Source organism: Rousettus aegyptiacus, unplaced genomic scaffold, assembly GCF_014176215.1.
Source record: "Rousettus aegyptiacus isolate mRouAeg1 unplaced genomic scaffold, mRouAeg1.p scaffold_m13_p_7, whole genome shotgun sequence".
Classification (NCBI taxonomy): Eukaryota; Metazoa; Chordata; class Mammalia; order Chiroptera; family Pteropodidae; genus Rousettus; species Rousettus aegyptiacus.
Window position 1 is genome coordinate 19099154 of NW_023416310.1, and position 15150 is coordinate 19114303.

The window sequence follows — 15150 nt, forward strand, 5'->3', positions numbered from 1 at the left end:
TTTTCTGCCCCCTGCCTGGAGGAAGCATGCTTTCCCTCCACAGCTATCAGTCCCTGTATGTGAAGAACAGATTGAAAGTGCCCCAGAGTGTGCTGGTCATGCCACAGTCTCCTCCACATAGCTGGCGTTGAGTCTCACGTCAGCCGGAGATGTGGGATGGAAGTAGTTTCAGATGCCCCGTCTGAAAAAAATGGCGAGTCTCTACACCTCCACACCTTCTTTTCTTTAAAATGTAGAAGAATCCACAAAACCCAGAGCTTCCAATGAGGAAAAAAAAATTATTTCAAATCTGTTCCTCTTTATGCCACTTGTATGAGGTCCCTGGGTCAGCCTGTGGCCATGCGGCTCAGTGACTTCCCTGTCTGACTGCAGGGCACTGGCTGCCGGCTCGGCCATTCTTTAGGGAGTTTGCTTCTGGTATAGTTTCATTTTTTCCACAGGATGATAGTGGGAAAGAATTTTCCAGTGAAATTGGGTCTCTGGAATAATAGAGCCACCCAAAAATAAAATGGGGGGTCTAAATGGCAGAGTAGCCTTTGAATTGTTCAAGTACTGAATTTTTAAAAGCCTGCAGATTATTTTGGAAAACCCAATGATACTTTGACTTTCAAAATATTAATAACAGAAAAATAAAAATAATTATTTTACATGCAAATAGTGCATCAAGTCGATGGCTTTTAGGTGTGGATATGAATTATCGAATGTACAATTTAACGTTTTCATTTTAAAATGAGTATATCATAGCAAATTTATCTGGGTCATGATGCTAGTTAGTGGCAGAGCCAGAAAAGAGAGCTCAAGGCTTCTGCTGTTTTTACCGTTATAATATTAACATCAGTAATTTTAAATTACAATTATTGTGCACTTTCCATGCTGGACGACATGCTAAGCAAATATATTTATTTTTATACAGTCCTCACAGTTAAGTCTATGTGCTTGCTGTATGTTATTATTCCAGTTTTATAGTGCAGAAACTGAAGCTCAGAGACCCCCTTAGCTACTCAGCTATATTTGGCGCAGGCAGAAGTGGCCCTGATTCCAGAACCTGAACACATTAACAAATAAAAGTGGAGTGCATATACTAATCCCACGCATTTACATGTAAAAGCTCATGAAATGCAAATGAGACCATTTCAGCACAGTACAATTAGACACACAATGTATGCTATGGCCCTTGCAAACTCTCTGTGGCAGGAAGGGTGAGGTTTCCCCTGGTGACAGTCCAAGCCCGAGCTGTATAGGATGGCTGACTGGCGTCATGTTTTCTCTTTGAGAGCAGTTCAGTGATGGCCCTCCCACTGGTAAGCACAGCAGCTGAGAGCTTTATTATGACCCTGGAACGCACTGCTCTCACTGCACCTTTTGGCTTCCTCCGCTTTTGCTGTCACTTCTTTCCTTTGAGGGACAGCCACTCCACCCATGCCCCACCCCCAATAGCCAGTTTAGTGGTGTTACAACTATTATCAGACCTTGTGCTTCAAGCTAGAAGTTTGGTTGTCCACGTAGGTTGTTGTGTATTGAAGGAAGCCATGCGATCCTTCCCTCTGTTTTCTCATTTGTTCTGAGCTGTGAAGGGAGGCTCGCAGGCTGCGGGACTGTAATGGGGCGGGGGTGGGGTGGGTGGTGCTTTTCTCCTCTGACTGGGATGCTGCCTGCACCAAGATGCAGGCTTCACCCACTACCTACTGCATATCTAAAGACTGGCCCTCTCACTTGTGAGCCACAAACCTGGAGGCTTTCCTGGGTCATCAGCCAGAGACAGAGCCCTTAGAAAAAAACACTTCTTGAATCCTCCAAAAACTTTAATCTGGCTCTCCATATTTTTCCATGTGGTTAAATGTCAAAATTAAGGCTGACAATGAGAAAGAGCTCTGAGTATCTCATAAGTAGCAGAAGGTTCTTTTGGTTTAATCAGGAGAAAATGAAGTAGACAGACCTTTCATGAATGTCTTTGAGAAAGTCATCAATGTTTTTCAAGCCTTTTTGATGAGATGACACCTTTTGAAGATCAAGCAATTTATAGCAAGAAAGGCAACTTTTAACCTGCTTCTCACCTGCCTGATGCTTTTAAAGCTAAGAACTCAAGAATCATCTGGAATATAGTCTGCCAAACCAGAATCACTGAAAATTACCTCCAGTTCTTGCTGGGTATTGCTTATTTCCACAGCAATTGGCATAGTTCAGTAGATACTGGAAACACATGAATGAGACAAACTCAAAAACATGGCAGAATTCACAAGTCATACTTCAGAGCTGGTTGGAAGCAGAATAGCGTTTGATTTTTTTCAGGATCAGGAAATAAAATTTAATGTTTTTTTTTTTTTAAGATAAGGCAACAAAATTTGATGTTTTTAGAATAAAGAAACAAATTGTGTGCAGCAGGGCTTATTTTGTTTCTTTGTTTTTGCCAGATTGTATGCTCCAAAGAACCTGCTCCCAACGAGTGAACTCCCTTGGGTCCCTCTTTGCCTTTCTGTGAATTGCTCATTTACAGCTGTTTTGTTTTTTAGTTGTTTGTGTGTCATGTGTCCACTGCTCTATGGATAGTCTGGTTTCACTGGATGTTCGGATGATCACAGTAGTAGCTCTGGAGTTTGTGATGTGTAGGTTCGCTGTGCTTTGTCTTTGAGCCCATTTATGGTATCAAGAAGATAAACTTCTGCATTTTTGCACGAATTTTCCAATATAAGTTGCTTTTTTGTACTTTGCTGCAATCCTGCGTAAGAGAGGACACCATTACCATTGTTTACAGCGAGGAAGCTGAGAATGAGAGACAGCGAGTGACTTGTCCATGCTCATGGAAGCATTAACTGACGGAGCTCAACCAAGCCTTCTAATTCTAAATTATACCTACGAAATTGTCCTTTGTGATCAAAAGCGCTGTAATTTGTGTTGTCCGCTGATGGACAAAAGCTAAATGGATGACTGACTCATGACATGCCCTTTCATGCGTGTCGGTATTTCCGAGCCTATGGATACTTGGCTTTAGAAAAAGGGTCAGCTTAGTTACAGACACAATAGTATTTGTTTAGGGCAATATTTTTAAAGGAACTTAGTGGTCATTTTCTTCCCCTGCAGACCCGATGTGGTTAAGTTGGAATCACAACAACTCTGGTATGATGTAATATTCAGCCTTAGAAGAAATCTGGTTGTTTTTTTTTTTTTTTTTTTTTTTTTTATATGAGAAAAAAATGCAGCATGATGCCCAGTGCACACTTCTCTTACACAACAAAACCACCAGCGTTCTTGGAAGTTCTGCCTGGCTACAGTGCTCTTATGTGCATGGGAAATGGTGTGCCCTGGCCACCAGGGACAGGTCCACTGTGACCATTTCCCTCTGCAAAGTTATCTGCCCACAACTGAGAGAGTCTTAGCTTGCTAGAATAGTTGAGAATCTTCACTACTAGTCAATTTTCTGTTATGGCAATCTGGTTCATTGTATAACAGCATTATCTGTACGTTGACAAGGTCGTAAAAATGACAGTACTGCCGCATCCACTGATTTCACAGTGTAGCTGTGCATTATAATGGCCAGGGCGGAGGTGGGGATGGTGGCAGGGAACCAAATGAAGAGCTTTATGATGATGATGGCTATTACAGGGTTTCTTTCTAACGTAGCTTTTTTAAAGTATGGATGTGAAAGGTTGCCTTCTTTGAATTTAAAAAAATCTGAAAAACATTTAATTCATGAACTGACTCAAAGAGCATTTTTCCCTAGTGATTACTAATCAGTGGTTAGTAATCAGAACTTTCTGCACATTTCAAGAGGACAAAAGGAGAAAGAAAATTTAAAAAGCAACAAAAGAAAATGAGGTGGCGAGTTAAAGGCTTACCTTCCAGGATTACGATCTGTAAAATTTGAAGTCGTATAAACCTTGATGCCCCAATCATAGGTGGAGAATTCACCTAAATATATGAATGATACATGTAGCCATAGCTATCCCAATATCTTTTAAGTTTTTATGTGATCATGTTGGTAATTTTATTCTCTGAAGGCTTCTCTGTTTGTCAGTTGCTGCCCTATCTTTACACTTAATTTAGTGTTGGTTTAGGTGGACATGTTCCCATAAAATGTTCCAAGACCCTTTCATGAATCATTATTGCACTTATTTGCTTTAGTATTATGTGTACCAGAGTTTCATCTTTGATTATGTTCCAGCTACAATCTTTGACAGAGAACTAGTAATCGGACGAAATAACAGAGAAAAAAATTAAGTGCATAGCTAATTCCAGAATTTCATTGTATTACTACTTAGCTGCTGCTTAATTAAAAATTGCAGACAAGTAACTACATTTGAACGTGTGTAAGTGATTTTAATTGCTTCTCTTTTTCACCTCTGAGGTATCTGTGTTATGGTAGAGACCTTAGTAATTGATGAACTGGCCAAAAGGAAGACAATGGCCTGGAGAAGAACTCAGGCAAAGAGGTCGTGAATCTGCCATGGAATCAGATTTCATATTTTTAAAAAAAGAAAGGAAAGGGGGGAGAGAGAGAGAGAGAGAGAGAGAGAGAGAGAGGAGGGGAGGGGAGGGGGGAGGAGAGGAAAGGAGAGGAGAGGGGAGGGGAGGGGAGAGAAGGAGGGAACGAAAGAAGGAAGGAAGAAAAGAGAGGGAGGGAGGAAGAGACTGTCCAGTCATTCTACTGTTTTGAGAAAGTAATATTTTTCCTTTTATTCAACAATTCAAAAGTGGGCTGAACCAAGATTTTTGTAGTCTTTTACATAAGTTCACTTTGGGAAGGTACTACCTAGGGATTCCCTCTGAGGAATAAACACACTGTAAAACCACCCAACCTGGCTTTCCAGGACTCCTCAGAGGATGAACAAGTATCCTTTTTCAGCCACACTCTAACAACTTGCCCTGTGACTATCAAGGATGAATGTTCTCAGTCTCAAGGTAATATAGATTTCTGAAGCTCATATACTACTTAAGAATTTAGAACAGGTTTAAAATAGAAGAACTGAGTGTAGTTTTCATATTTGGTTCTGGAAAACTCATACCATAGTTTCAATTTGACTGACTTTGGATTCTTCTCTACTTTCAGTTCTGCTTCTTAAAAGTAGAAAGTATTTCATTTATGCATGGAATGCTTGCCATTCAAAATCATCTGAGTTGACAGGATGTTTTAGAGATGATTGTTTTTTTATGGCAAGGACAGCGCTCAGTCTGCATGGTGATGCTTGAGATTCCTCTGCATTCTCTTCCTCTCTCCAGTCACTCCGATTCTAAGACAGATCTGTCTCTTTCTATTTTCCTTCTGTGGTAGACATTTAAACTGAGTCTTCTATTGAGAGAGGAAAAAAGCCAATGTTTATTTTTACAACTCCCAGAGGTAGACATTATTGTCGACACTGATACAGAAGTGGTAACTCAATTTCTGAGAGGTTTGAGTCGCAAGCCAGTGAGTAGCGAAGCCAGGGTCCTGGTCCTAGTCTGCCTAGAGACAAAGTGAATGCCTTTTCTGTTCTGAACGCACTGTCTCTCACTATGTTTATGTAAAAAACTGATGCTCACTATGCAAAGGGAAGCCATCGTGTGGTGTCTGGATTCTGCTGTCCTTGTCATGCAACTGACATTATGTCATGCCCAATACATGGCCATTTCTGGTAGAAGGATGCTAAAGGGTGAAGAAACGTTCTAGGAAGCTGGATTCATAACTGCATTCTGCAGTGTTCTCTTGGTCCCTACTTAGAGCACACTCATCCTATTCCCATGGTAGAGAGTTCTGTGATACTCTGCAGCTTAGGCAGGGTGAGAATGCAATATAGCAAGTGATTTAAAAGTTAAAACTGTAATATAGGCAATATATTTCATACAGAGTCATCCTGAGGTTACTCAAGAGAAGCCAGTGCTTGGGCAATAGGAAAGGAAGTAAAATGTTCTCATAATAGAGAATTTTTTATTCACATATTTTAATATTGCTAAAAAAAATCTGTGTTCATAAATATCCACTCTCTGACTTTTTCCATAAAAAAAGTCAAAATATGCCAGTTAGTAGAGTGAGGAATAAGTTTAGACTTAGAAACCTTTAAAATGTTTTAAATTAAGTCAAATTCTAACATGGTAAATCCTACCAGCTGGCTCAAGCGTTGAAAATCAAAGTGAGGTGATGTCTGAAAGATGCATTTATTCAAATGTTTGTTGTTAGTGAAGATATCTTATATCTGAAAACTGAAAAATTCAAATAGCAAGGTGTTTGCCTGCAGAAAAAGCAGATATTCTGATGCTAAAAAAGATTTTAGGGGGTTGATTGACTTTTTCAGTTTCCAGTTTGATGTGACATCAGTCTATAGCAGTGGTTTTCAACTGCAGGCAATTTTACCTTCTAGAGGATATTTGGCAATATATGGAGACATTTTTAGCTGTACCTACTGGAGATGGGAGCCGAGTCTAAAGACATCTAGTGGGTAGAGGCCAAGGATGCTGCTAAACATCCTATAATGCACAGCATGAATGGACCCCCGTGACGAAGAATTATTCATCTGAGATATCAATAGTACTGAGGTTGAGAAACCCTGATCCATATGAGTCAATTACAAATCTTATTCTAAAATGCCTTAAAATGCTTTAGATTATTCAAATGTGTCAGTAGTGATGACCTAATACACAATGAAATACTGCTGCTTGGTACCAGCAAAAATGAGATATAAAATGACGAGTCCTTCACAGCACTCCTTGTTGGCCAAGAGCACTGAATGTTAGGCAGGCAAAAATATAGATATTTAACTAGCAGAAAATAGTCAAAGGAATTAGAGCCATAGTGTTTATTGAAGCTAAAAAATTAAAGAATCATTAGAGCCTAAATCAAGGGATGGTTCATCCAGGGACATCTTCCTTTGGGACTTGGGGATTTCATTTCTCTCTTCCTTCTTTCTTCAAAAACTCTGGAAGGAGAACTGAAGGTATCAGAAGCAAGTGGATTAGATATATTCCTGTTGACAACCTGATGATTATATGTCTCTGATTTATGTTATCTCCTTCATCTTCCCCTTATTACTCTAATTATATATACTTTATCTGCATTTGCAACCATGTTCGCCTTCTTTCTTTATTCTTGTTACATCTGGCACCCATCCCTTCATCTTCGGTGAGCCTCCCCTCTCTCGGAGTTTTTAACCTCTTCCTCTCTACTAGATCAGTGTACAGGTAAGTTCCAGCAACTCTTATAAAAATATCCCTCTATCTCCACATCCTCTACCCATTTCTCTTCACTTCAATCCTTCACAGACTCATTAAACTCATATTCTACATACTCTGTCTTTGTTTCTTTACCTCCCATTTATTCTTCAACTCACACCAACCTAGCTTCCACCCATATCCCCACTAAAGCTGTTCTCATCAAGGTTACCAGTGACATCTTTGTAGCAAAAACTTTTAAAGCAGGTAGTTTTTAAAATAATTTTTCTCTTACTTGACCTCTCAGTAGCATTTAGTACAGTTGATGGTTTCATCTCCCATGAGCATGTTCTTCTGCCCTTGGCCTCATGGCACAACATGCTTTTAGGTTTTCCTTCTATGGAAAACTTCTATGGACAACTTTTCAAGTTGCACTGCTGCTTCGCCTCCTCTTTATGACCTCTATATGTTGGAATATCAAAGGTTTAAGGGCGAGCCCTTCATCCTTTCTCTTTATACTTGCTTTCTAAGCAATCTGAACCATTCCTATAGCTTTAAATACCGGTCACATGGAGATAGCTCTCAATTTTAAATTCCATCTCAGATCTATCCTTGGACCTTTATATTTGAATAAATAACTGCATATCGAGACCTGTGAATATTGAGGCACAAGAGTTTCATAGGCATCTCAACCTGGACACATTTAAGCACAACTTTAGATTTCTTCCAATACACCCCATCCCACCATCCTGCCAATCATCTCCAGCTCAGTAAATGAAATTATTATCCAGCCAATTTTTCAAGCTTTCCTTCCCTCACATCTTTACCTAAATTAATGTCCAAGTTTCAGGTCTTGGCTTAAATATCATGTCTTCAAAGAGCTCTTTCCTCATCTTTCACCTAAAATGATCCTTCTTGTCATTCTCTATCTTTGAGTTTTCATTCGTAACTCTGATAACAATTCATAATTATACATCAATTTTTCTGTCTACTTATTTGATGTTGATTTCCCTCACTAAGCTGTTCACTCCCTTGGACAGGGACCAGGTCTGTTTCATTCACCACTGGATACCTTGTCCCTGGCATAATGTTTGAAAGGTAGAGGTGTGTGCTCAGTCAATAAAGGACTATTTGGATACTGGGCCTAAAAAAAAGATGCTTTTTTCCTCCTGTCAAGATCAGAATTAGGCTATTTTTCAGTTAGAATCATTATTTTAATTAGATTAAAAGATAACATTTAAACACTAGCCAGAAAGAAAAAAAAGAAAAACAAGAAAAAAAGCCAAGAAATATTTAATAAGTGCTTGTTGATTGATGGATAGATTGAGTAACCAATTGAAAATTCACTTAATTTCTATGTTATCAATTTTTTATTGATAACATAGAAATAATACCATTAACTCTATTTTGCAGAATTATTTTCTAAGATGAAGTTTAGATTGTTGCCCTTTAATCTTCTTTGAAGAAAGTCATGCAGTTCATACAAAGCCCCATTTAAGATGGTGCCAAGATTACATGCACTATCAATTTCCTTAGTCTGAGGACTTGCATGCATGAAAGTGTGAACTCATGTGGTTTGTGAGCCAGCAAATGTCATTAGTCTTCATCTTTATAAGCTCCATTTGAAAGAACACCATATGGTAGTGTTTTTGTGAAGTGGTTAGAATTCTATAATTGTCTATGCAGCCTCAGAGCCCTCTTTTCAGCTACCCTGCCCCATGGGAAGTGCCATATGAAGCTGATGGCCTCTGGCTGATGGTATCTGGCCAAGGTACTGAAGGGTAACAGAAGTGAACGAAGTGGCAAAGAAAGCAACTTCAACGGGAAGAACAAAACGTAGTATCTCTATATCTTGACAGGGTCATAGATGCCTCTGCAAAAAGGAAACTCATGTTTTTAAATTGAATGTTCAGTTTGAGATTTCTCGTAGACTCTTGGGAACGGGTGAACATTTTAGTATCTCAAATTTCTGTGACTCTAAAAAGCTGGTAGCGGGAATTAAGGAATGGTTTTTTGTTTTTGTTTGTTTGTTTGTTTCCTTTTGCCTTTAGCGTTGGGCAAGTCCATCTGTTTTAAGGTATAAAAAATAACATTGGATGGTGGAACCTCAGAGAATACTGATTTCCCCCTTTGTCTTCTTCCGAAATCTTCCAGGGAAATCAATCTTTGTACATTTGAGTCGTGATTCACAGACCCTTTGAGACCCTGAGCAGGTGGTCCATCTGAACCCAGGGGTCTCCTTGAATTTCTCTCAAGTGTTTAATGAAAGGCAGGTATCCTTCTGGAGACATCTTTTGTAAATTAGAGTAATCCCATTTTGTAAAGTAGAGAAGTCTCTCCCAAAGTTAAGATTGGAGACACCTAAGCTCTAAACAAACCCCTGGGAATATGGGTAGTATTTGCTCCTTAAAATCTATTTACTCCATACTTATCTCTCTTTTAAAAGCCGCAACTCACTGTCTGATGTAGGCAGAATTTGAAGACAGAGACAACGAGAGCTGTAATTTACAACCTGTTCGATCCCAAACAGGAGAGACCAGGGGCAGAGTCTCCAAGCCTAGTGATGCTGTAGGAGCGGGTTTAGATTGACGAAAGGGAGCATGTGCAGGTCTTTTCTGGAAGACTTAAAAAGAAAAGCCAAAGTTTGACTGACCAAAGGTACGTACAAACAAACAAACAAACAAACACTATTAAAAGACTTGAATGAGTGAGATGATGAGACCAGGTGGTTAGAGGCCAATCACTGCAGCTGTCCTGACCAGTAAGTAACCCTCTCTGGTTTCTGGTTTCTCCTTTTAGCATAATAAACAACAACAAAGGAAGAATACCAACTCAACTTGTATAAACACTACTTATCCAAGTGACTCATTATCTAAGTGCTAGAAATCATCCTGGAAATTAGTCACAGGAAATTATCCTGAAAATCTATAGTAATGAATACCTGTGATTTATTCGAGTCTGACATGGAGGAGGAAGCTGTTACTAGTTGCAGTCAATAAATCCAAAGCAACAGAGAGAGGAAGTGGGAAAGAGTGAAACTAGATACTGTAGTGTGTGGAATCTGAAAATGTATTTGCCTCTATGCATGAGTAGGTACATATTTTTTTATAGATCACTCAGTGTATGCTCTATTTTCCCTGAATCTTTCCAGAATCTACAAAATAGTGTCAAGAGGGTTTTGGTACCAAGTCCCATACTCTTTGGGAATTATTAGTGAACATCTATTTTGTTGATTATAAGAAATTTCTGTAAAATAAAAACACAAAAATTCAAGGAAATTGCAAAACTTGGAGGAAATCTAGACATTTTAAGCATATTACAAATGGAAATAAATTATAATTTATTAGCCTAATGAAGCATGAAAAACACAGTAGAAATCTTCAAACTTTCTTTCTTGCTTGGGTGAGAGGTGAGAAGTTTATCTTATAATTCAAACCTACTTTTTCAATTAAAATATGCCAGAAGGCATAGTAGCTATCTTGAGATTCTTCCTTGTGCAGTCCACAAATAGTAACATGCTGAAGATCTGCACAGCAAAGGTCCTCCCTAGTGTCTGCTTAGCATCTGTGATGTCCGCAGGCAGCCTGATGAGCGTGAGGTCAGACTTGATGCTGAGCGTGAGGTCAGACTTGATGCACATGTCTGAAGGGCCAAGAAGATATCAAGAGTGAAGTGGATTCAGAATAAGAAAAATTCTCTGTCTGAGACAACGGATATTTCACTTTCCTCTTAAATCTACTAAAACAGAAATGGCACATAGTAGGATGATAAATGGCAATGGCACTTGGCCTAAGTTAGACAAGACAGTAGAGGGCGGTGGGGACTTTGGGGGACCGGGAGGTGGTTGCTACTTATCTCCAGCAGGCTCACTGAGATGCAGCCCTAGAATCGGCAGATCTGATTTTTCCATGAGAATATATAGAAAACTGGATTTTAAAAGTGAATATTTTGCAACCACTTCAAAATTTTTAAAACTTCATGGGAGCCAACCTTATGTAGGCCTAACAAAAAAATTATATCCATGGGCTAGTTGTCTGTCCAGGAAGTCACCATTTTATAACCTATGGTTCCTGAGTAAGGAAGAACTTGTACCTTGCACCATCTTCAATTTAAAGAAAAAAAACAAGATTAATGATTTATTATTTGTATGTCTTTAAATAGGCTTTCTCAGATAAAGAGAAAAATGTAAAAAGAGAAGAGCCTTTGAGAACAATATTTACAATGTTTAAACAGCCACTGTAGTTTTATGTTTTATTGCTGTAGCATCAGAGCCAGAGATCTTGGGTTGTTATGGAAAGCGTGATATTATGTTAGGACTCACAAGCGCATCTATGTGAGATATTGCTGATGTCAGACATATGGTATCTGTACAAGTCGTCTCGCTGTGAATATGGTCCTCAATAAAAGACTCATTGGAACGATTCAGATTGTTCCATATTATAGAAAAGGGACGGAAATTTAGATACTTATGGATGGCATAAGGAATTTTCTAGTTTTCACAAAATAGTTTTTTGGCACTTTGTAGATAGTACATAGTGAGGGGGAAAAAAACGTCCTTTATTTAAAAGCAAAATTAAATTTTGGAAAAGAAACTGTGATACCTGAAAAATAAAAACACTTTTATGAAACTGGGGCTCCCTTCACAGTGCTTTAGCTGCATGAGGATAATACATTTTGGGTCTTGAGCGTGCCCTAAATTTTCAGTCTAGCTACTACTTCAGATATTCCAGTATTTTTTTCCTAGGCACTGATATTTTTAGGGTGACTTTCTGCCTTTATCTCCCAAACTGAGTATTACTACATTATTGTGTGATGATAGCTTCATGAAAGGTTTAAACATTTTCACTTGTTTCTTTCTTTATTTTAAAAATGCACTAGTTTGTGTTGCATTTCACAGTGAGGAAGTATCTTTACACCTAAATGTTTGGTGAATACATTCAGGTTTTGTGTGATTAATAGTTAAAGAGTGCTAAGAATTAAATAAATACATACATACTCTCTTTCCTGGGCTAGAAATTAGAAGCAAGTGTTGAAGAAAAGCCACTGAAGTTGAGATATTGTGGTGAGATAAGGGTTGGCCAGGGTTTAAAACTGTGTGAACACGCAGACTTGTGAAATCCCCACAAATTACCACAGAAGCCGATGAGGTTCTTATTCTAATTTTAGTGCCTAGCTCAGTTTCACTTACTATTTCAACTTTTCAACATCCTTATTGTGATTTAGTAGATCCATCGGCAAAACTTTTCATGGAAATGTTTTTGTGTAACATCTACTCTCAAGAATTGTTTTAGGGATATTGGTGACCTGACACGCATTTATTTTCATTCCGCAGAAGAATGTCAAGTACTAGATCCCATTCATGATTCTTTGGTACACATGCGATACCACTGGCATTTCTGTATGTTTCTACTGAGATCTCCTGCCTCCTCTTTGGGGGCATGGATATGTCTTTGTATCCCCTTAAGTACTTACAACAAAAAGTAGATTGCCACTGATCAATAAAAATATAATAGATTGAGTCGTATGTGTAGAGACAGCTAGTTTTATCTTCCCCAAATAATTAATCCTACAGAATATGAAGCTGATTACAGAATCTTCATTTAAGAAAAGGTTTGACTAAGACACAGTAGGAATAAAATTTAAGCTAGTTCTCATTTTACAGCTCAAGTTTTCAGTCTATGCGCTCTCGCTCTCTCTCTCTCTCTCTCTCTCTCTCTCTCTCTCTCTCTCTCTCTCTCCTTCTTTTCCTTCGCCCTCTCTCCCTCCTCCCTCCCTCCCTTCCTTCCTCCCCTCTCTTTTCTTTTGCATTATGGATATATGCAGATAAAATATATGTGGTTTATGAGTTTGAGAGCAATTATTTTATTCCTCAGGTAAAGAGCAATTTTAGCTCAATTACCAGGAAAATAATAAGAGTAGCTAATACTTATTGAGAATATACCATGTGCCAGTTAATAAGCATTTTACCTATATTAACTAATTTAATTCTCGTAACAACTCTATAACACAGATTCTACTATTATCCTACTGTATAAGTAAAGATACAGAGACAAGATAAGAATAAATAAACTGTCAAGGGCTACACAGCTAAAAACACAAAACTCAAATTGGATCCCAATGGCCTGGCTATAGATTTCAGCCTCCTAACATTAAGCTATACTCAGAAACAAACTCATTCAATGAGCAAAATGTGTAAAGCCTATGCAGAACCACAAGAAAGAACTTCTTTAGATTATGTCACTTGGACCTTCGCAGAGGCTTTTAGTTCTGATGTTTAGAACATGGTAGTTCCTCTTTTCCTCTCTCAATGTTTGTTGAATAAGAGAATGACACATATATACTTTAATTCCAGTTTTAACACTTCACCCTTCTGTTAGCATTCCTGCTTTTCCACACCTCCCTGTATTTTTAAGTGTTTTTTTTTTTTTTTTTATTCAGTGTTTTCCTTTTCTCTGCTCAGTGCAATCCCACTCATGCTTCAAGACACATCTCAATTCTATGAGTCAGAAGGTGTCTTTACTTTTCTCATGACTCTTTCATAATACCCTGTACCCTAATTTCTGTTCATTTTGTGACCCCCTCTATAGATCCTAAGGCTTCTGAGATCACAACCTGTGCCCAATACATATTTGTACCTCTGCCACAGTATTAATCATGGTGTCTGGTCACAGAAATAAGTGTTTATTAAATAGATGATAAAATGACTGGAAGAAGTATTAGTGTTTTTTATTCTCTTTAACATAAATCTGTGATCCTACAAATCTGGAAGCATGTCTTGAAATCCTATTATGGGCATGTTAATATAAACAGAGTAAATTCGTTCAATAATCGAAAGAAAAAAATTCAAGACGAGAATAAGATTAGAGAAGAAAATTGGAGAAGAAACAAATTTAAAGTTTGAAGACCATGTTGGAAGAACATAGTGGCAGAGAAAGTTAACCACATTAAAATATCAGGCACTCTTCTGTGTTGGGGGCTAGAAAGACAAGAGACATGGTCTGGTTCTCGAGAAACTCCTAGGAAGACAGAACCATTTTGTAACAGAAATCATACAAAGCCTAAAGGAAGTCGGTACTTTGAGTGCCAAAGTCTGCCTGGAAGAGTTGGAAGGGAGGAGGAGAACTCAAGTAGGCATTTGAGAAGTGAGTATGTGATCGCCAAGTGAACATATCGGGGGAGGGAAGACATTTGTGCAGAGAAACAATATGTGCAAAGCATGATGTCTTAATTCAGGGTATTATAACAAAAATACCATGGATTGTGTATCTTCAACAACAAACCACCCTCATGACTTAATTATCCCCCAAAGGCCCCATCTCTAAATACTATATAACATTGGGGTTTAGGGTTTTAGCATATAAATTTGGGGCGACACAATATTCAGTCCATATCATACAGGCACTATGAAAAGGAAGTTAATTTTATAGCTATATAGCTTGTGGTGGAGTAAAGCCGGGGTGGATAAAGAAGAGTGAGGGTATGGGTGCACAGGGAGTGAGGACCTTCCATGAAAGGCTTTGTATGCCATGCAAGGACTTTAGATTTAGATAAGAGACAATAGGGAACCATGAAAGAATTTCAAATGGGGAGTCTTGTGATCAGTCTGATAATTTGGAAAGACTGATTTGGCACCAATAGAGAGCAGAGATTAACAGGAGGTGAGAATCAATCTAGAAGCCTTATAAGTAAGCGTTGCAGTGGACCAGGAGAAGGTAATGACAGCTTGAACGCAGGACTGGCGGTGGAGAGGACGGGGAGCAGAGGCGTATGAGAAGCGATTGTGAGGTTGTAGCACGTATCAGTTGGTTCGTTTTTAGGGTTGAATAATATTCCATTGTGTAGATAGACTTCATTTTGTTTATCCATTCATCAGTTCATAGACATTTGGGTTGTTTCCACTTTTTGGCTATTACGAATAATACTGCTATGAACATTTGTATACAAGTTTTTGTGTGAACATGTTTTCAGTTTTCTTGACTGTATACTTAGGAGTAAATTTACTGGATCATATGGTAACTCCACATTTAGATTTTT

The 15150-nt window shown here is 38.5% G+C and overlaps 1 protein-coding gene across 8 annotated transcripts in view; it reads left to right on the forward strand.

The window, feature by feature from the left end:
• RASGRP3 (RAS guanyl releasing protein 3) overlaps positions 1–15150 on the forward strand; it is an 85269-nt gene that overhangs the window by 24588 nt on the left and 45531 nt on the right. The window contains exon 1 of one of the 8 annotated variants that reach the window (XM_016136034.2): positions 548–1301. The exons of the other annotated variants lie outside the window; for them this stretch is intronic. The gene's annotated coding sequence lies outside the window, so the exon portion shown is untranslated. Of the gene's footprint in view, positions 1–547; positions 1302–15150 lie in introns of those variants that run through there. 8 annotated transcript variants of the gene reach the window in all.